General features: G+C 31.8%; 1 protein-coding gene across 1 annotated transcript in view; it reads left to right on the top strand.

Moving 5' to 3' along the window:
• Positions 1–3,760: 3,760 nt before the first annotated feature.
• fwd (phosphatidylinositol 4-kinase beta fwd) overlaps positions 3,761–22,124 on the top strand; it is a 173,243-nt gene continuing 154,879 nt past the window's right edge. The window contains exon 1 of the mRNA XM_075303689.1: positions 3,761–4,757. The gene's annotated coding sequence lies outside the window, so the exon portion shown is untranslated. The remainder of the gene's footprint in view (positions 4,758–22,124) is intronic.

Raw genomic sequence — 22,124 nt, 5'->3', positions numbered from 1 at the left:
TTTTAAGTGTAATATATATTAAATGTTGTGATGTAAATAGTGTACTAATACAAGTAATTAATGGGCTTATGTATTAGTACTTACTACTGTTTGTTTACGATGTGGTCCAAAACGTAAGGAATTCTCATATCCTCATCAGTTCCCTCATGCGACAAACTACTCGCTTATTACTAGACAATAATGCTAAAATCGATCTGTAAATATTGAGCTACATAAACCACCGTGGTGCAATGGTTAGCATGCCCGCTTTGCACACACAAGGTCGTGGGTTCGATTCCTGCTTCGACCGAACACCAAAAAGTTTTTCAGCGGTGGATTATCCCACCTCAGAAATGCTGGTGACATTTCTGAGGGTTTCAAAACTTCTCTAAGTGGTTTCACTGCAATGTGGAACGCCGTTCGGACTCGGCATTAAAAAGGAGTTCCCTTCACCCAGAAAAAAGGGGCTCTAATGCCAACTGAACTTTATTTTAGTTCATGAAGATTAGTTGATTTTAGTTAAATTTGTCACAATACGAGTAAATGTTCCTTAGTTGAATAATTTTTTGCTAACTTTAATGACATGAACTAAAAACAAGAAAAAAAGTTGTATACAAATATAGTGCACAATTTTACTAAAAAATAAAATAGTTCATATTTTCCTAAAATGGCAGAAGTTTGCTTAAATTGAGTTCATAAGTCTCTCAAATGAGTAAATTTTACTAAAATTGTACCTGTCATGAACTTCGTATAGCGCTAAAGACATTTTAACAATTTTTAAATCCAATTTTTTCTTTCAACATATGAAATTTTCTTAAACAAGAGAAAAATAATAATTATTTTTAATAAAATTTCTTCAATTTGACAAAAAGTATTAACTTATTTGTAACATGTTGCAATTAGAAAACAATTTTAGTTAAAATTTTCTAAAATAAACCTACATTTTCTTCCACGCTGGGTTCACTTTTTTTTGGGTGTTGTCATTGGACTTAACATTGAATCGGGCAGCACTCAGTGATAAGAGAGAAGTTCACCAATGTGGTATCACAATGGACTGAATAGTCTAAGTGAGCCTGATACATCGGGCTGCCACCTAACTTATCCTACACTGGTAGAAAAAGTTTCGTTATATTAACGAAATGTGCCATTAAAAGTGAGCCAATGAAACAAATTCGTTAATACAACGAAATTTTTCGTTATTATAACGAATTTTCTGTTAATTAACGTAACGTTTCGTACTATTAACGAATATTTTCGTTGTATTAATGAAAATGTTTCATTATATCAATGAAAGATTTTCGTTGGCTCAATTTTAATGAAATTTTCTTTGTGTGTACATAAACCAAATTATCAGTAAATTACAGATATAGGAAAATCATATTGTTTATAATAAAAAATTTTCTTATAAGCGTAAAAAAAATTCTTATTAGAATATATTTCACAAAAAATGCGATTATAGAAAGAAAATTAAAGAGACCCGCTTTGCACTTCTAAAAAGTGTTGCCTTTGAAAAGGTTTACATACTCCTGAATTTTTTAGCTTTTAACTAAACATGATTCTTGTTGTTGTTTATAAACCACACAAAAAAATCCTGAAAATTAATTACTAAAACTAAAGCATATAAAGGGTTTTTTTATGAGACTAGTTTTTTGAATTATGAATCACTCTGATGTCTGACAACTGTTTTGACAGTTTAAAGTGACGTCTCTACTCAGTATTGTTTGGCAAATCTCCGTGAATGGGTTAATTCCAGAACAAGGCTATGAAATCATATCATCATAAGCGCTGTGAATTTAGTAATTGTTCGCTTAATCCATTAGACGAAGATCCGGTTTTTTACCGCAAAATCTTTTTGTTGCGTTGGATGGATGTGTCAAGAAGTAAAATTGCCAAATTTGGAGCAAAGATTATTGAAGTACTACCAATTCATCGCGATAAATGTACTGTTTGGTGCGGTCATTGGGCTAATGAAATAGTCCGTCCTTATTTCTTTAAAAATGAGGAAGGACGACACGTTACCGTGAATGGAAATCGATGCAGATTCATGATCAATGAACTTTTGTTGCGAAAACTGGAAGATGTAAACGAAGTGTGGGATGGAGTCACTTGTCATACTTCGGGCGAAGCAATGGACTTATTGAAAGAAAATTTCAACAACATTATTTCGAGAAATGTACCGATGGATTGGCTTCCGCGTTCGTGAGATTTGACGCCACCCGCTTATTTTTTATGGGGATACCTGAAGTCATTGGTTTACGTGGATAATCCAACAAAGATTGACGTTTGGGAAACCAATATTTAACGTGTTATTGTTGAAATCCGCCCTCAAATGCTTGAAAAGGTGGTCGAAAATTGGACCTCCAGAATTACCTTTGTGTTTTTTGCCATTTCATAATTTTGAATGTATTTTATTTAAATTTAATATATATTTTATTATGTATTATTTAACCGTATGTAAACTTGTGTAAGTCTGCGAATATTTCAGTGCTTGTCGAATTATTCCTTTATCAGTTTTTCGTTAAAAAAAGTTTTTCTTTTAAGAGCCGTTTTTCCGTATTTGTTTACTTCTAAATTTACACATGTTGAGAACACTGTACATACTTTAATTTCGATGTCATTCAGTTGTTAGGATGGGAAAACGCAACTATGCAGCATTGTTTGTCAGCGTTTTTCAACACTGACAATTTTTAAAGCGAATCTCGCATAAAAACAAAGAATGGTAATAACAAAAGGGAAACGAGCAAAAACACATTCAGTGTTATCGATAATAGTTCGTAATACTGAGCATCGTACACGCACACACCCTGCCGCTCTCATTCAATTCACATGCACACCCATTGAGATACACACAACGAAGATTGAACGATGGCAATCCCAAACAATTGAAGCACTGTGTTCAGTGTTGCCAGTATTGGGGATTTTTCCCCAAATCGGGGATATTTTTTCGTCGATGGGGACAACATTTTTGAGTTGGGGACTTGGGGATTTGGTGGGGAATTTCCACAAATTTGGGGATTTTTGTGGGGAATTTTCGATATTTGTTCAGTAGAGTAATTATCACAGTAAGAACTATGGTTTATATGAAATTCTTTACATGCTTAAAGGCTTAAAGAAGTACAGAGATTCTCAAAAAATAAAAAAAACTTTCCTCCTCTTTATTCCACGGAATTTATTTGGGTGGCCCAAGAGCTTCTTTACAATTTACTCTTTTTCCTAAGAAATTTTTTACTATTGTGAAATTATTTCGTAAGGACTCATATGCGTACATCACTGATTTTGAACATGTATCCCATATCCCGCACATACAGAGTAGAGTTCATATCGGGACAGCAACGCATTTTGATCGATAAGTCAATTTTATTTCTTGACTATATGTTGACCGAACTCCCATTTTTATTTCTCGAGCGAGGATTTGCATAAGATGACTCGATGACTCTTTATACCAATGAGCACCCGTTTCCTGGTTTTGTGTTTTGAAATCTTCATTCAATTGCACATTTTTATTTTATTTATTTTAATTAAAAAACTTGTCAAAAATTTCTTGGGGATTTTTATGGGGAATTTTAAATTAAATTGGGGATTTTTGGGGATAAAAGCGATCCATTTTGGGGACAAGAGCTCGGAAAATACTGGCAACACTGACTGTGTTGCTTTTTACCTTAATTTCGGAGAAGACAAAAACTTAACGAACGAACGACTTGGCTGAGTTTATGTTCCACACAATGCTCTGGCGCTCTCACCAATGCTCGCCTCTGAAATACGACTTACAACACTTATCAATCTTCTCCCAGCGCGAGTGGACGTGGAGATTTTAGTACCGGATCGTTGTGGCTGTTGTAGCCGTTGTGTGTGTGTTTTTTTATTGTAGCAAAAAATTCCATAATAATACATACAACCATAAAACAAATCAATTTGCAAACTTGGAAAAAAGTGTAGTGATTTGCATGGAAGTTGGATATATGCAAAGTGAAATGTGTGAATGTATCGCAGCGTTGTTTTATGAAAAGTAATAAAAAACGAATAAATCTAAGGAAATTCGAAGTACAAAGTTTAGAGAGAGTTGACAAGATAGAAAAAAAAGGCGCAGTCTATTGTCGTTTTCGTATCCCTTGTCGTCGAACTGGGTGTAAACGCAAAGAATCAAAAATCCGAAAAAACAAGAAATATCGGTTCGCTATCCTGTGTAGCAGCCCAAGTGTGTTCTTCGTGTTTGTTTTGTGAATTTTTCTAATCCAGACAGTGGGAATACTGGAATACTGTTGATAATCAAATAAATATTTTTTTTATTAAAACAAATATTTAAGAAGAAAAAATACTAATACCTAAAAAAAATAGAAAAAAACAAGAGCCGATTGTTAGTGTATGTGTTCGCCTAGCATGTGTGTAAATAACCGAAACGAATAAATCAGCGACAAAAGAAAACGACAGAAAACCTCCGTGAACCAACAACGATGGGCAAATTGTGTTAGTGAGGAAACCATACAAAATATTTGCAAAAATACAAAAGAAAAATATCAAATGCCCTTAAAACAAAAAAGAAAGCAATACAAAAGCCCATGAAAACAAATGAAAAATACTGATTTATAACAAACCAAAATTAACACGGAAAAAGAAACAAGTGAAAGTTTTTGTTCTTTTTAAGGAAATTCTTCAATCAACTAACCAACTAAGTGAAAAATTAACCATCATCGCCTTCATATATCTCCGTTCATTAGATCTATGTGCCAAAAGGATTAACGAAAAATTCCCGAATTCCACAGCAAAAATTTTTAACAAAGGTAGGTTTCCATTGTCGTTCATTTTAGGCTCCAGATTTTTTATTTGGGTCCTATACCTCTGTTTTTTTCCTATGCTATCGTTTTCGATGGTGTTATCGACTATGTTGACCTTTGTCTCGTTTGTTGCAATTTTTGTTGCTGTTGTTTTCGGCCTTATTCGGGTTTTGTTAGTTGTTGCCTTTCGTTTGTTCATAATTTCTGATTTATAGTTTGGTGTGTATGTGTGTGTCTGTGTTTTGTTTCAATTGCTAGAGCAAAGGGCGCTCCTTTTTTCCTTTGGTCCTTTTTAATATTGTCTTTCGTTTTTTTCCCTTTTTTGTTTTCACACTAGTTTATCTGCGTCCCCGTTTTTTGCTCTTCATTCTAAATGAATTTATCTGGAATTGTAGATTTATCTACACCCATGTAACTGGCCAACAACACGGACTGTTGTGGTTTGTTGTTGTTTTTTGTGCTATTCTCTTTTTGCGGTTTATGTCATAACGTTCGTGTTGTTGGAATTCGTGGGCCAACACGAATGTGTGACTTTACCAGTGTTGCTGATGTTTGTACAAAAAGTAGGCGAAACAAGCGTTTCTTTGTTAGCTAAACGGCACACAGCAAAAAAAGCGTCGCTAAAAAAGTAGTAAAAAAATAGGACGGATGTCCACCATTTCAACATCCATTGCACTGAATTTGCATCACTTTTTAAGATTTGATCTGAATTAAGTATTTTGGATGAAAACTAATAATATTTTGCATTTAAAAATAATTTAATTATGTTTTATGATTTGTTATGCATTCTAACGCTGGTCTGAAAAGTTTACCATCAAATATTTTCAAAAATTCGCAATATTTCTAGAATGGATTTAGCATTCTTTACAAAAAAAATGGTTTAATTTGTAAATTTTTTTTAATTTCTTACCCTGTTTTTAACCTATTTGAATCGAAAAAAGTTGAAATTGCCCATTAAAAATATGAAAAAACAAAACTTCCTGTATAGTTAAAATAAATACCATCTTTGGGAGGAAGTTCTTTTAAAGTTGTGCCTTTACAAGAACCAGTGTTGGGCAAAATTTATTCTAAATAACGAATAAATTCCATATAGTTTTTATTTGGAATAACAAATAATTTTTTTATTCGTTTATTTGTGAAAACAAATAACTTCAATTTATTTGTTATCTTTTTATTTGTTATTCGAAACTTTCAAATAAAATTTCAAATAATAATCATAATAATAAGGTATGTGAAAAAAAAAAATTTTCTCATTACCTCCTTCGCTTGAGAACGCAAACGCATCTTTACCATGTCGCTTCTTAAGGTGAGATATGAAGTTTGATGTTGAATTTTTCTCTCCTTTTATCTTAACAAAATCAGGCTCACATTTCACGCATACAACACTGATATTCTTTACTCCGTCTTCTAAAATTCTGTAGAATTTTCCATCAAATATGAAAAAAACCAGATTCACTTGAATCACTATTTTTGGATGTTGTACCTTCCGGTTCCATTTCCAGTTATAAAGACAATTATCGCTCCTCAAAAAAAAAAAAAAGATTTTTTTATCAGAAGAATTCAATAAATTCAATTTATTTTTTTCGATTCAAAAAAATTATTATTTGTATGACAAATAACAACCAACGAATGACGAATAATTATTTGTGACACAAATAAACAGATAACAGTTGAAATTTGATTTCAAAAAATTTCAAATGAAAAATAACGAATAAAAAATTATTTGTTATTTGTTATTTGAATAAAAATTTATGAATAACGCCCAACACTGACAAGAACTTCCAAATTTTTTGATGGACAGTTAATAGAAATAATCCCAGAGCAAAGCCATTTTCGTATCTCACACTAAAACGAAAGGAATTTCTTTGATATCAAGCGAAATTTCATACGATTTTTTTATGGTTGGATTTAAATAATTATTTTTAAGTTAATACCTTTTTTTTATAATTTTCTGTTCTGTTTTTTACAATGTTTTTAAAAAGGTTATTTCTAGACAATAGAATTCAAATTTTTAAAATCGTAGTAATCGTATTCAAAGATTATTTCTTGAGACCAGGAGGACGATTTGATTCATTTCAAATACATTTGATTCTACGCTAGTCTTAAATACGCTACGATAGTTTTAATATATTTATTTATTGTTTCCTACTTAAATAATTTTTACCAGCAATATTATTATTATTTTTAGTCTTAAGTCATAATGTTTATATAACTTTGTATTCTATATTTTGGAGTAGTTTTTATTGTAATTTAACCTATATCGGCCAATGGCTTCAAATTACAAAATAAAAAAATACTAATATCCTAGGATAATAAATAACCTCCAACGCATATCCTCTGAAGCAATGGAAAGAACTTCCCTCCTTTGATAACCCCATATATATAAAAACCATTGAAGATAATCCTAACTTGCATTACATATTGATAAAAAATTCGGAATTCAAATCAGTTTTCATTGAAGCTCTTCTTTTGGTATCACAAAAATATGTGATAAGCCTTCTGTATCCCTCCAACCCCTAATTGAAATTGTTGAGTTCCAAAACAAAAAACCATCAATGCATTTTTATTCAGTTTTTCGTTTTTAAATGGAATATAAAATGGGAGGTTTCTTTGAAGCTTTTCTTTTTCAAAACCTTTGTCCATTTATACATGTCCATGTATATAGCGTATGTTAGCCAAGACAAAAATCTGTTATGTCGGACAATGACTTTGATGAAGGTAATCTCTCCATCCATCTTCTGTGAAATTGATTTTAAACGAAAAAAGTTTGTCGGCCTACAAGCCGCATACCATATATCAAAGGGCATTTGCCTTTGATTGAAAGAAAAAAAACGTAGGGAATATTTTTCCAAAAATCAAACAAAAGATTGAAAAACCCAAAAAAATCTTAACCAAAGAAAAGAATTTCAAAAATTCCAGATTACATTTTAATAATGGGGTCGTGGACGAAACGAATGTTTCCCGAAGAAAGTCTTGCTCTATGATTGCCTTGTCGACAATATCGCAAATGGAAAATCTCCTATGATGAGTGACATGAGTGACCCTTTTCCATTTTCCTACTTTTGAAATTTATGATTATTTTTCCAACAAATGAACTGAATGCATCACAAATTAAATAAACAAAACCTCTACAAAAAAACAAACGGTAACAATTTCTCTAAATTGTAAATAAAATTAAATTTACAACACATGCCAGAAACCTCCAGGGAATGACAGACGGGCAGGCAGGCAGGCAGGCACACAGATATAGACAGATTTGTAACGATAACGACATTGTATTCTGGTTATTTTCATTTTATTTTACACCAACCAACAGAATCACAGATAAGAGTGATAATTTCCAAATATTTACACAAAATTTCAATAATTACAAGTGCAGGGTCACTATCAATGGGGACTGCCTGGGTAGAAAGCATCATCACATTATGTGGGGATTTGGTATAGACTTGGATGGTCTTGATGGTTTTCCGAAAGGGCATACAAACAATAAAAACTAAACAATTAAAACGTAAAAAAAAGAAAACAAAATAATATAACCACATCCCAAAAACAAAGAGACAAAACACAACCATAGGCCTTCTAATAGACCCCTATGGCAACAGGAGGGAGTAGGAGATATCATTCAAAATTTTGTTGTTTATTTATTTGAGGGAACCTTAATTTCATGGTTGTCGGTTGGTTGTCTTTTACTCCAGAAATTTAGTGGGCCTTTTTTTAATCGCAAACCATTTTTTTTGAGAAATTCAATATTTATGAAAACAACAACAAAATGAGATTGAAATCCTCAAAAAAGTCGGTGCAATGAAAAATTTTATTTGTAAACATTTCCCAATTATTTGTTGTGTTGACTGTGTTATTTCTTCACAAATGTTGATTAGCTGTGTTCGGTTTTTTTTTTGTTTGATTACTGAAAGAAGGACGTCCCCTGCCTACAGGCCATGAATCACACATTGGCAAATATTTGTTTATAATTTTGTCGCTAATTGAATATTTCATTATGATAAGAATGCATGAGAGGTTTAAGGTCTGAGGGGTTATCAGAAGTCTTCTTTTTTTTTCTATTTTAAAAATTTTGAAAATATTTGGTAGAATGTTTTCACGTTGTTGGGCAAAAGATGAACACTAAACTGAATCCAATATGAATTAAAACTTTTGAGCGAATTTAAGTACAGTATCAATCCCTGCTGTCGGCTTGAAACTTGGCACAAGTATTTTTTATTAATGTAGGTTTGATGGGTCATATCCACACGCTCACAAAAAATCGCTTCTGTAACATATACTCCCAAACATATTTTGCTTCAAGCATATACATTTTTGGGTATTGCCCAAACATTTATATGTTTGATCTCTTCCAATATATAATATGTTTGAAAGCATATTAGTCTAAACAATATATGTTTGGGTAGTCTAAGTTTCAAACATTTTGTATTTGTGCATCCAAATTCAATAATGTTGTCTTCCAAAAAACAATATGTTATTATGTGAACATATAATATGTTTGGAAGCATTTTGCACACAAAAATATTATATGCTTAAAAAATTCTCCCAAACAATATTGTGCTCAAAATTTTATTTATTTATTTATATATTTACAATCATAACGAATTATGAAAATAAACAGGTAATATAGGTGCTAACAACATAGGTTTTCGACCTGAATGCTCAAAATTTTGTTTCTGCCCAATTGTATATTCCCCAACATCTTTCTCACTTCCACGAGATTTTTTAGTTCTTAGCACCTTTTTCTGTAATACAAACATTGTAGAAAAAATTATTCAATTGTATGATTTTTTTTATTTTAATTTTACCTTTTGCCGGACGGGGATTCGGGATAATTCAATATCGCTCCCTGTTAAATAGCGCTCCAAGCTACTGAACACATATATGTTTATAGGCTATTTCTAAATTAATATATGTTTGCATCCAAACATTTTATATTTACAAACATTTTATGTCCCAAACATAATATGTTCTAACATATTAACATATATGTCCCAAACATGTTATGCTAGTTTATGAACATTATATGCTTGCACTCAAAAATATTGTGTTTAAAAATTTGTGTTCCAAACATATAATGTTTATAGCCAAACATATGAAAAACAGCCTTTTTCATCCGTGCATATAGCCCATCAAACCTATATATATAGATTTGACTTTCGGAGCCTCTTGGAGGAGAAATTAAATCCGACCTAATTGAAAATTGGTATATGAAATTTGGTGTGCGATGTCAGTTTATGTCCCCATAATTATATATAGGCTCTATATTAATACTGATGTAATCTGTTTGTTTTATCAAGACTCCACATGGACTAACTTACAATTTAGAACGTGATTTTAAGAAGTTTTAAGATATCTTGCCATCGGCAACTGTTAGCACCACCCAAGTAATTCGATTGTGGATGACATTCCGCAATCCATGGCGGAGGGTAAACAAGATTCGGCTTTTTATTCTTGTTACTAAATATTTTCATTTGTGGATGGAAAAATGATGGCTCGTTTTTATTTATTCCTTGGCCCTATTCAAACGACAGGTTGCCTAACTGCCCGTCCGTCTGTCCATTCGCGCTTTGTCTGTCTGTCTACACTTGTTCGTTTGCCTAACACTCATTTAATTATGTTGAAATGCATTTTTCCGTTGATTTCGTTTACATTACAACTTGTCATTGTCTATTGTTATTTCTTGAGGATTTCGTAAAGCTCCTACAATTCAAGAAAAACCGAAAATAAAAAATAAACCTAACCAAAATACAAACTCAATGAACAGCCAGCCACCAAAAAATAGAAGAAACAAAAACTGAAAATAACAAAACAAATAAAACGAAAACTTAACAAACTACCAACCAAAATAAGTACCAAACGACCGCCAGAGTGATTGGAGCCATCCATTTAGCTGCCGTTTTTCCTCAACTACCAATTTTTGTTTTTAGCGGTTTGTTATTGTGGCTGTTTATTGTTTTTGTGTGATTTGAGTCTTGTTTTCTCGAACTCTTGTAATACCAAAAAACAAAAAAAAAAAAAACAAAAAAAGATACGAACCAGCAATTCAACGAATGCGGAGCACCGGGGTAGTACCTTCTCTGTCAGTAGTAGTAACTCAAGTCATTGAACTTTTTCAAGAACGTCATACATTTTGACGTTATTATGTATGTTGGCCCCAATTATGGTTGATGGCAATGGCTTAAGGTGTTGCTTCTGTTCTTCTTTGCGTTTCTTATTGAAATCCTACTTGAAACTACAGTTGATGGTGTCACCATGTCCATCGTTGTGGGCGCCATCCTAATTTGGAATAAAAATCACAATATCAATGGGAACGGTGAAATTCGGTGAAGGGCCTAAGATAACGAGGATCATTAATAACATTGTTGGAAAGTCTCATTAAGCCTACACACAAGAAAAACATTTCTGATTCAATCACGAAATTAATTGATCCAATTAATTTTTAATTGAAATGTCTTCAATCACAGAAATGATAGTATCAATTAAAAAAATTAATTGATCCAATTAAAAAATTAATTGATACTATTAGTTTTTGTGATTGAGTTTTGTTTCAATTAAAAAATTTGTTGAATCAATTAAATTTTAATTGGAAAAATTTTCGTGAAATTTTTTTCTGTGTAATGAGAAAAAAGTGGGAAAACATCCTGAAATTAGAATAAATGGTGTGTATTTTTGTACAAATTAATCAGGGAATTGACATTCGTATCGACGCCACCTATTGGCGAATAGAAGAGAGACATACCCTCAGAAAAAAGTCAATGAATATTTCTATAGCCGATTTAATTTGATTATAGTTCGTGGAAATTTTGCCTATTTTAATGACACGAACTTGAAATGAGAAAACATATTTTATACAAAGAAAGTACACAGAAAAAATTCACGAAAATTTTTCCAATTAAAGTCTTAATTGAGTTACAAAAAATATTCAATTAAAAATGTAATTAACAAAAATCAATCACAAATATCAATAGTATCAATTATTTTTCTAATTGGATCAATTAATTGCGTGATTGTGAGTACACTAGTTTAATTTTTTCTAAATTCGAAATTATCACAAACTAATTTATATTTTTCTAAAGTGAATGAACATACTTACTTTGTATTCATAAGTTTTATAAAATGTCAAAATATTCCTTATATTATGTCTGTCTTTAAATTCGTATACCGCTTAAGGCAATTTAAGAGTTTATAACGCAAATTTTTGTCCTTCGAAACGACAGCTCAAAATGTATTCATTTAAAAAGGTCTTCAATTTGACAAAATTGATTGTAGCATATATATATAATATATAAATATATAAAATAAATATATAAATTATGAATCGTTACAATGCGCCTTATACGTGAGTAATGTGTTCACTATCCAACATAATGGCCTCTAGCCAAGGGTATACTCAATCAACTCAAACAAAATCAATATTAAAATTGAGCTGCTAGCCCCAACAGAGCTCTGTTAAGACTTATCACATCGAAACACGGTAAATTTCGAATAAAGTTACAAAGTAGAAATAATTCAAAAATTAACTTTATGTTTACCGACATTTCAATGATTTTCGTTCTATGTTTTTTATGTTATTTCGAAATTAGCCAAGTAAATAATAATATTTTTAACCACTGGTCATATTTTGATTGTTGTGCCAGTTTTTTTTTTGTAGAAATTCTCTTTGCTTTGACACCATTCGTTTTATTTTCGTATGGTGTTTTCGTCAAGTCAGCTATAAAATCACAAGAACGCTATGACAAGCTTTTATACTTGCCACATGATGCCTTACCATAATAAAACTGTAAAAAAGTTAATCCGGAAATATTTTTGCACATGGGGGTGATTTATACCCATATAACAACTATACCCTCCCATATGGGTCGATAATAAAAGCAATGAGAGAATTGATAGCAACACCTTGCTCTGAGCAAAACAAACGGCATTGCCAAAAACTCAATGTGTCCATTGCAAGACCAATGTCTGTCTGTCTATTTTCTTGCATGAGGATGAATTGACATGTGATTGTATTACCTCTAATATGAATGTATGCTTGCCATGTGTATGGGGTCTTGTGTGTCTGTGTTTTTGTTTGTTTTTTATTTACTTTAAAAGTGAAAGTCTTACTCGCCAATAACTCATACTCAACCTCAACATGGATGTAGTGAAGTGAGTGTAAATTGTACGTGTTGTTTACTTTAAAACGAGTACCAAAAACTCACTCAGCCGTGAATGGTAATAGAAATAAAAAAATGCCAGTAGGCAGGGGAAAACATTCGCGTAGAGCCATTTCCCTGCAATGCACTACGCATTTCTTTTAATTTTTCGCCACTATATTAAGATTGAAAGTCGATTGTAGCTTAAAAAAGACGAGGAAAAATGAGGAAAATAGCAAACATTTAACCGCTCACCACACACACACACACAACATCAACCAACTTTAAAATGCCATGCATCCGTCCCTACATTGAACGCATATGTTGATAAATTAATCTTTCGCAAAAGCTAGTAAGAGGTGAAATGGGGGGTTTGTGGGCTACGATACTAACACATGTAAATACCTCTGGCATGAATTCTCTACGTAGACGATGATAACAGACAGACAGCATCGAGTCAAATGTTAATGTCCTCTCAATCAAAACAAAAGAAATTCCCTGGCTGTTTCCAATGGGCGGCAATTTTTTTCTTCTATTTAATAGAAAATTCTATAGTTGCCAATATAATTTTCCAAGATGCATAATCATTATAATAAAGGGTGATTTGTTAAGAGCTTGATAACTTTTTTTTAAAAAAAAACGCATAAAATTTGCAAAATCTCATCGGTTCTTTATTTGAAACGTTAGATTGGTCCATGACATTTACTTTTTGAAGATAATTTCATTTAAATGTTGACCGCGGCTGCGTCTTAGGTGGTCCATTCGGAAAGTCCAATTTTGGGCAACTTTTTCGAGCATTTCGGCCGGAATAGCCCGAATTTCTTCGGAAATGTTGTCTTCCAAAGCTGGAATAGTTGCTGGCTTATTTCTGTAGACTTTAGACTTGACGTAGCCCCACAAAAAATAGTCTAAAGGCGTCAAATCGCATGATCTTGGTGGCCAATTTACCGGTCCATTTCTTGAGATGAATTGTTCTCCGAAGTTTTCCCTCAAAATGGCCATAGAATCGCGAGCTGTGTGGCATGTAGCGCCATCTTGTTGAAACCACATGTCAACCAAGTTCAGTTCTTCCATTTTTGGCAACAAAAAGTTTGTTAGCATCGAACGATAGCGATCGCCATTCACCGTAACGTTGCGTCCAACAGCATCTTTGAAAAAATACGGTCCAATGATTCCACCAGCGTACAAACCACACCAAACAGTGCATTTTTCGGGATGCATGGGCAGTTCTTGAACGGCTTCTGGTTGCTCTTCACTCCAAATGCGGCACTTTTGCTTATTTACGTAGCCATTCAACCAGAAATGAGCCTCATCGCTGAACAAAATTTGTCGATGAACACATTTCGAACCGAACACTGATTTTGGTATTAAAATTCAATGATTTGCAAGCGTTGCTCGTTAGTAAGTCTATTCATGATGAAATGTCAAAGCATACTGAGCATCTTTCTCTTTGACACCATGTCTGAAATCCCACGTGATCTGTCAAATACTAATGCATGAAAATCCTAACCTCAAAAGAATCACCCTTTACAATATAGTTTTTCATTGCATTAATGAAACGATTTCAGTTGTTCAACAAAATGAAAAAAGATTGTGAAAAAGGAAGTTAAGGGAATTTTACTACACATCTTTCCAAGAGCATCATATTGTGATAATCGCGATTTTTAAAAGATTAAGGCGTTGTTGTCAATTCGAATTGTTCCCCTGATGCCAATCCGTCTAAAATTGATGCCTTTTATGAGAATTAACTTACCTCTTGATTAAACCTAAAAGCAAAGACAAAACATGATAATTTACTACTCGATATTAAACTCTTCTGGCGCATCCAGAGCTGATCACCCTCGTATAGCTTCCAAATAAAATAAGTTACAATTTTATACAAAAACTTCTTATGGCAATATGTTTTTCCAATCGATGTTATATGTATATATTTTACAAACATGTATGAATGAGTTTATCTGAATCAATTTTTCATTTAAGCACCCCTTCATTGTTATCGAAGGCCATGGTGAGGCATGCCAATCTTTGCATCCCTAACTACTTGGTGATGTAGGTTATAATTATTGAAGATGTAATTATTTTTTTTTTTCAAATCTTTTTTAACTTTATTTAATATTATACTCCCAAAATAATGTAAAAATAAAACTCCCACAAATGGCATTTAGTCAGGTAATTTTGTTGTTGCCCTAATACCCGCATAGAATCTATTCTGGCCTCTGAAAAAATTACGATTTTAGCGGCTAAAATCGAACCTAATACCCACCTTTACATGAATATATATTTGCAGAACTTCCATTTCATTTGATAGCATTATGTTCTTCTTCCTCCTCTTAACATTGAATATATAATTTATGAAAAATTAATTTCAGTTCCTGCTTCCCTCTACTAAATTGTCTACACCAAAAACCAGCCTCAAACACTTTGGCTTGTCGAATAGCAGAGCAACCACAAAGGCCAATAAAAAATGAAAGTTTTTCTTATCTTTGAGAATTTCGTTATTATAGAGGCAGACAAAAACCTCTATATCAAAAAGCACCAAAAACCATCGTCTAAAACAAAAAAAATACAGAACAATTCTTAATGTAAAAATTATGTTAATTTGAAAGAACGAAAACAAAAAAGCGAAATGAATACTAAAAGTAACTTTTGGAATTTTAATAAGCTTTGGGAATAAACATACTAATTAAGAATTAATTAAAAGTAAAAAAATATATAGAAGGTTTTGCAACTGGTTGTGAGTAATGTGGATTTGAAAAAAAAAAAAAAAAACAAATAATATTGAAATATGGATTTGGGAATTTATTGAGTGGAAAGACCGTTTACATGCATTAAAGAAACTGCATTTTCCAAAAAAAAAAACGAATTAGTTTTAATTTTAATCCAATATTAATATTTTTTATTAATATTTCATATATTTTGTCAAAGTGTGGGATTGAAATGATGTGAGGGAATTATAGGAAAAATGAAGCTTTATGATTCCCCATAGCATGCAATTAAATAAGAATTAACCTTACCGAAGACTAATTTAGAAATACTAACAATTTCAATATTTTAAGGAACTTTTGTTTGTTTCATCTCTTGCGGAACATAATTCGTGGCCATTTCATTGGCTTGTATTACTCTGTATCAATGTTAATTGTTTTCCTCCGATGGTTTCAAGTGCAAGTGTACTTGAATTCCATCAAGTATTCCGATAAAATTTTCGATGTTCCGTTCTGTTGTTTATTTTGATCTATGATGTATTTAGCTCTGTTTGTTTTTCTTTTTTTTTTGTTTCCCTAGTCTTGGTGTGGCATTTTTCTAAAATATTTCATTTTTTTATTGAGTTATGCATCATTGTTCTTCAATACTACTTGAAGATGTTATTTTCCCATTCTATTTCTTTTCCTTATTTTTGTTGCTGTTCTTGTTTTGCTTTTGTTAATATTAGATTAGTGTTTAGCAATGAATTTGAGTACATATCCATATGATGGAATATTGACTACCACTTGGAAACAATCAGGAAAGCGTATCACTTCAAGTGTTTCTCTTGGGTGTTGACGAATTTCACAAATTCTATAGAAATATAAACAATTTGCAAAATTTGAAATACAAATACTCGATATGTTTTCTTCATTCGACTGAGGGGAACATTATTATTGTTAAAACTGTCCTTGATTTTTATAGATCATATTAATATTCGATTGACAAATTATATTGATACGGCCAATGTTGAAAGTCATGAAGAATTTAATTTTTCCAAAAATTTATAACATTGATTTGCAAAGTTTTACAAAAATGTCGAAATCTCCACTGCATGAGATGGAAATGAAATATTCTATTTCACTGGTTCAAACAATATAGGTTTAAATTATTCATTCAATGTCGATATGTCAATAAAAGTTAGTACATAGAACATTTAAAGAATTTTAAAATAGAATTTATTTTCTAAATATTGAAAAGGTGGACTCTCCAAATTTATATGAAAAAATTTTCATTTTTATTTTTTGGGGAGAAAATTTAAATTTGTCCTAAAAAACATGTTAATAAGGGCTAAGCAGAAATTTGGGTTTTAATATAAAACCAATTCCCTTTTTCGCCACAAATAATACTGACGTAATTGAAATTAAAACAAAAAAATTATATATTATTTTCTATCTATACTAAAGGCTGTGGAAAGGTTCATTCGCCCGAACCGAAACATGTACAGTCCAGGCGTGTATAGATTTGTATCTGGCGTTTTCTTTTCAATGGCTCTATTAACCATGTTCCTTAATCTATATCTGTCCATAAAGCTCGAAGAATAATTGTATAATTAGATATTATTTTTTTATATGTATTTATTATTGTATCGAACAAATATAATAAGGTGATATCTTATATATGTCTAAGTTTTGTTTTCTCTCTGCTATACACTTCCCAGGCTTATTGACCATCCAAGTTTGCTGTTTGTGGCTTGATTTTCTCTTCAATACACATATTTTTCTATTGTTAAAAATATTAGACAACGGAAATAAATAACTGAAAAAAGAATTCTTAAGTAAAGAAAAATTCGAGAAAACAAAAACATAACAACGACAAATGATAAAGACAAAAATACTGTGTAAACATGTCGATAATGTTGCTTGGCTTCGATAATAATAATGATGGTGACGATGATGAGGTTGAAAATAACAATAATAACATATTTAACTTTCAGCAAACAAAATTTAACGACAATAATACGAGAAAAAAAATCCGTATAGAAAAATAGACATGTACGTAACAACGAAGTAGAGATGTGCAAGTGAGTACAATCATACGCAAAGTGCAAGATTGTTTACCCCCCAAATTTAGGGGGATTTTTAGGGGTAAAATTTATTTGGGGGGATTTTTGGGGGTAAAAAATTATTTCAGACCTTATAAAGTGGAGCAATTCTCAAGCAAATTCGGAACAATTCTAGCATGAGTTATAAGAAAAAAGATGCGGAAAGTCAACAAGAAGATCCTAAATACAAACAAGTATCCGTTATCTTTTTTAAACTCTTCTGTTGAAAGGGCATTTTTAATATTTGACAAAATTAAAAACAATCGTATTTTAACTTAGCAGCTGAAAGCTTTTTAAGAGTAAGCCCGCTTTTTAAATTGATATACATATTGTATTATTACATCCATAGAAAAAATAATTTCCTCAGGGATGAAATTTTAAACAAACGAAAAACTCTTTTGTTTTAAAGTATTTTCTTAAGGCCGGTACTATGTTCATTCTTGCGAAAAATTTTTATGGAAACCATTATTTCGCACATAGAAAGCGGCGTTTTTTTAGGTAGCTTGGAGCGCTATTTTACAGGGAGCGATATTGGATTAAGTTGGTGGTTGTTGCTTGTTTTTACAAAATAACATTCTATTTTCCCTTGGGCAATTGATCTGCTATTCCTTTGATCCTTTGTATAGTTTCGGAACAAAAATATGGTCCGTGTTTGATTTATAAACCCGCACAAATAGTTTTTAATAAATAAATTATTTCTTAATTCACATTGCAAATGGCGCCGTGCTATAAACGTCAGTTTTTCAACACGAAAAAACAAAGTATCACAAATGGAAAAAATTTCGCAAATTTTTCGCATTTTTTGGTTTTGTATGGAGTTTCAACGCGAAAACCGAACAGAGTACCGGCCTTTAAATAGCAAATTTTATTTTTTATTTACTGCAAACGAAAAAAAATTTTAGCATTAAAAGAGAACTTAGTTTTTCTAAAATTTCGTTTCTCAGGAAAGAAGTCTTCTTTCAGGATATATATTTGTGTTAAATTTAATTTTTAAAGTGTATAACTACAGGATTTTTTTTCACGTAATTTTGGGACCACTTTTTGTACTTTTATATTCTGAAATTTTTTGGGGGTTTTTGAAAAAAGCTTAGACCAATTTAGGGGTTTTTTTTCTTAAGATTTGGGGGGAAGAATCAAAAATCACCTGGCAACACTGCCCACAACATTAATGATAAATTCACTCTCTCTCTGTCTTTTTCCCTTAGAACAGTCTCAAGAACCCACAAAGCAAAGTCAAACTCATGATACAAATCGGAACTAAGAAACCAAAATCTCACGGAGTGGAGTAGCAATCCGAAACTTTGCAGTATTCTAATCCCTTTGGACTTGTACACTACCATTGAGAGATGGTTCATTAACCAAGCAAAATGTTTTCTTTATTACTATAAAATGAACGTATATATATATATATATATATATATATATATATTATATGCATATATTTCTATTTCTTAGTTCTCTTTGTGACGCGATAATAGGAAGATTTAAAAAAAATAAATTGTTACAATTAAATTTTAATTGAAATTTCTTCTGTGATTAACCCCCATTTCCATGAAGCTCCGGTAGTGCTCCGTTAACTAACGAGCTTTTAAACCGTATTATGGACATAGCTGTCATCTTGTCTATATATTCCATATGCCAGTTAGGAACTTAACTACTGAAAATTTTTCAGTTAAAGTTAACCGGAGAGAAGATATTTGCAATTTACTTTCTGTTGACTGGCAGTTAAAGCTTAACGGAGCTACATGAAAATGGCCGTAAAAGACTTATTTTGTTGTTGTTAATCTTTGAATTGAACATTTTTGTCAATTTATTCAGGATGTTTATTGTAACATATTTTCTGTATACGAGTCCTATGTGATCCACGACTTATGGATGAATCACGAACATTTGGAGTGTCACCTGCACACTCCTATCACTAAAGAAAACATCAAGCAAGCAAACAGGCCAACCGTATTTGTTGTAATAACAATAAATGAAACGGAAATCAAATTAACTAAAGAAACTGTAAAGAAATCTGAAGTCAGTAATGTAAACGGAATCAGCATCCGTCGCCGTTACTGCTAATGTTGCCTCACTTCATTGGTAAACAATGGAAACAATTGTTTAAGCGGCTTATTGGAGAAGAATAACAAGTACACAGGTACACAACCAGAGAGAGAGAGGGAGAGATCATTTCGAGGAAGGCTAACTTAATACCTTACCGTGATTACGTGGTAGACTTAGTTTAGGTTGTTATGCTTGGCTGCTAATTGTTGATTTATGAATGGTGAGGAGAAGGTCTTTACACTAAATGGAAGATAAATAACCAATTTCATTAAACATTTATGGCATATCTGAAAATAATTTCCAAACAAAACGAACAACATAGTATATGACACGCATTTCTATTAGGTGTTTAAATAATTTAAATATATTTTGCAGATATTTTATAAACATAAATTCCATGAAAAACTCACGTACTTACAAACTCCACACCTGAACTATTTTTTTTAGATATTTTGGTTAAATAGACATTATGGCACGCATTTTGATTAGGTAGGTGATTGTGTGTATCATTTAAATCACCTATAGGTGAGTAAACTCTTTCTTGGCTTTGTCTTAATATTATGCAATTTCTAAAAATGTTTGCAATCACTTGATATTCATAAAAAAAACAAAATCTTCGAAAACATTCCTTTTGCCTTTGGAACATTTCTTGATGGCAATGTCAAATCCATTCACTTTTTTTCAACACTCCAAAATCGTCTCTAAACCAGATGGCTTAAAAGAATCTTAAGAAAACCGGAAATTAAGTTGGAATTTAAATTTGTTTTGGTTTTATTTTGGCTTTAATCCACCAAAATGACCAAACAATCACAGGGGAGAGGGGATCCATACGAGTTTTTCAACAACCGTAACAATGATCGAAGATAATCAAAGACAAATGTGTGTGTGTGTGTTTGTGAGACAGGTTTGTATTGATATCACATACCATCAATGAGCGAAAAGAGAAGAGAACGAAAAAGAGCGAGAGGCAGAGAAATATCTAAACTCCAATGAAGCATTTCCTCTATATTAAATTTAATTATATATCTTTTTCGAGGAGATTGTTGAATGGTCAAGATTTCGTCTCATTGTAAGTTTCATTGAAATTTTTATGAAAAGCCAAGGAAACGAAACTAAAGACGAAACAGGTTGTTTTTTGTGTGTTTCTTATGATTTGCAGTGAGAATACCGCGCAGCACCTTGATCTCTTCCATACATTGCATTCTACATACCAGCTAATTGGTTGTCATCATCCAAGCACAGTGGATCAAGGCTTAAAAAATGCATAGAATATGCTATGCATGTCCAATGCTAGAAAACGATGATTTAAAAATAGAATATTCGCGGCAAGCATTTAATAATTTCGTTGGGTTCATGTCATGACCAAGGCATAGTAAACCAAGTCATGGCAAAAGTACAGTGGACCAAAGCGAAGAACAATTAGAAGAAAGCAACCAATCTCAACTTATTGATATGAGCCTTAAATTGTCTTTTTTAAATTATTTTTCATTCAAACTAACTCCTGCTTCCCATTCGTACCGTACAACCAAGCCATGATGGATTAAAAGAAAACACAAAACAGATTTACCCAGAATAAATGATAATCTATAATCAATATATCATCGGTCTGATTCACAGAATTCAAATTAAATTTGTAATTTCTTTAATTATAAAAGTCTGAAATTCTTGCGATTAGTTGCTAATTTATGACAAAATAAATAAATTGATTTATTTTACAGCAATGCATTCACAATAATGTGTGTCTATTGTGACAAGAAAATATTTTTAGTTCTGGATTGAAAAATGGAATCAAATTAAAACAAAAGACTCAGTCATGGGATAGTTAGAGCTGATGTGTTTACTTTTTATAATAAAAAAAATGCCTGAAACAAATCCAATGACAGTTTTCCGGTTAACGACCACTGTGCATGGTCATTATATTCATTTTTTTCTTAGCCAAACATGACGTTTTTGTTTGTTTCATTATGATCTTGTGTTTGTGTTTCTATACATATTCTATATTTTTGTATATCGATGCTATTTTTATAAAACAGCATCATGATCAAGGTGGACAAAAAAATATTCTACATAATATTGATTTGAACTCAGGGACAAAGGCATGAAGGGGATAATCCCTCAATTAAGCGATGAAACGATGTTTCAATTATATGCAAACAAATAAATTAAAGACAAATTTCTTCGACATACAGAATTTTTTACTTCAAGTACGGATATGGTCCCACTAGGCAAATATTTTTCCAGGATCATTCCCATTTTTTGGAAAATAATCCTATCACTAAAAATATGTGCTGGTTTGATAGGAATGACAAATTCTTTTTTGATATCTGTCAAATATTTGCCTAGTGTGACCATACCTACACCTTGTTCTTAAAATGCTTAGCATAGAAGGATCATTTTTCTGAT

Source organism: Haematobia irritans, chromosome 4, assembly GCF_050003625.1.
Source record: "Haematobia irritans isolate KBUSLIRL chromosome 4, ASM5000362v1, whole genome shotgun sequence".
In the NCBI taxonomy this organism is placed as follows: Eukaryota; Metazoa; Arthropoda; class Insecta; order Diptera; family Muscidae; genus Haematobia; species Haematobia irritans.
This window is presented reverse-complemented; position numbering and strand designations above follow the sequence as displayed.